This window comes from Mirounga angustirostris, unplaced genomic scaffold (assembly GCF_029215605.1).
Source record: "Mirounga angustirostris isolate CCGP_5_RB_7025 unplaced genomic scaffold, mMirAng1.0.hap1 SCAF_2, whole genome shotgun sequence".
In the NCBI taxonomy this organism is placed as follows: Eukaryota; Metazoa; Chordata; class Mammalia; order Carnivora; family Phocidae; genus Mirounga; species Mirounga angustirostris.
The window spans coordinates 135,626,189-135,627,868 of record NW_026991710.1 but is presented as its reverse complement, the minus strand read 5'-3'; the positions used below and the strand labels follow the sequence as shown (position 1 = coordinate 135,627,868).

The following is a 1,680-nucleotide window of genomic DNA, read 5'->3' as shown; positions in this document are numbered from 1 at the left end:
TGACAGTGTTTGGATACTTGTAGATGCTGATAAAAACAAATGCTCAAGGCAGAAAAAGAGTATGTCCGTGGGACAGTTGGTTAGGAAACATCTGTGAGGATTAAATGAGAATATACATGAGAGTTTAATAAATTAAGAGATTCTTTTTGTTTGTTTTAATATTGTTCGTCAGCACAGTAACAAATGCAGACTTAAGTAATGCACAGCATATAACCCATCCACTAAGCAACTCCTGTTCCATACCTTCAGTTAACAGCTTAAGGTTTTCACAAGCCGTGATTCAAACCTTTCATCTTGGCATAAGAAAGTAGGTTTGCATATAAAATAAAATACGTAACTACTCATTTCATAGATGGTGTCTTATAGCCATGGATCCATTTTATATATATGAGATGACAGTCTCAAACTACTATTAAATATCAATGTTCCCTCCCAAGAAGGGAAAAGAAATTCCAATTTTTTTGATCAAAAAATGTGTAGTCTTGGAAGGACTCTACATAAATGGCCATGTGTGTAACCTGTAGAAAATTAAGCTATTTTAAATTTACAGACTACAAGCAATTGAACCCAAATGTCTATTCTCTGTACTACATTTCAGCTAATATTGCAGAACTAATGACAGTTTTAAAAGTTGCTATTATTAATTCGGCCTACTGTAGCAAGATACCTTAAGTTACAATAAAATCTTAGGAAATACGACTGAATAATATCTGTTATAGAAATCCCACCCCCCCCTTCAAAATAACAAGCAACTCTCTCTGTGACAGACAAATAATATAAGAATTGTGAAAACCCACTTTATGTAGTGTATCTCTTGGTCCACTGTCCGGCCATTCTGTCATGCTCTGCTCTGTTTTCCCATACTCAGTGGCAATACTTCCCCCCCAGAGGGTCAGCAGGATTACAGTCTGTAAGAAGGGAGCAGATAGAGAGAACTTTAGAAATGATTGGTGCTGGATTCCAATTATATTTTAATATGTCCAAGCAAGTAACTCCTTAACTGTTAATATTACAGTGATAGATTCTGGTCCAAAATGTAACCTTTGGAGACTTGAATGGGTATTCTGGTGTAAAAGTGGTATTAAGGAAGAATACACCACCCTCAAACATGGATCCTGGAGGCCCAAGAATGGTGGATCTCCAGTCATAGATGTCACCACCTTTGGGACCAGCACTGAAGTGAGGTGGAAGGTCTGAAGTGATGTCTGTCAGTTCCTTCTGAATCCTGTTGACACTGGTTTGAAGTTTTTGCTCATTCTGACTTTACTGTCATCTTGCGGGTGTTTGTTTCTTTCTTGGTTTGCTGGTTGGAGGATGAATATAAGGAGGAGCTGATGCTGTCCCTCGAATCCTCATCCCACATAGCGAACCCTCCCCCACCCCATCCCGCAAACAGTCCCTCTCTTTGTGTCTGGCTCCTCCTTCCTGCCTTGCTGCCACTGGGGGGAGGCAGCTGTTGAGGGCGTTGCCACTCCTGTTTTTCTTGCCTGGGAGTGAAGCACAAGTCAAATTAAGTGATTCTCAAGCAAATATCATTTCATAATATTAAAGTAAGAAAATACTATTTTAAATTACATGAGAGATAATAAGGGACTATCACTAACCAAGTGAGTTTTTTTTTTTTTTTTAAGGTTTTATTTATTTATTCATGAGAGACAGAGAGAGAGAGGCAGAAGGAGA

General features: G+C 38.5%; 1 pseudogene; it reads right to left on the bottom strand.

Moving 5' to 3' along the window:
* Positions 1 to 798: 798 nt before the first annotated feature.
* Positions 799 to 1,363, bottom strand: LOC123847494 (ubiquitin-conjugating enzyme E2 E1-like; annotated as a pseudogene).
* Between the last annotated feature and the right edge of the window lie 317 nt (positions 1,364 to 1,680).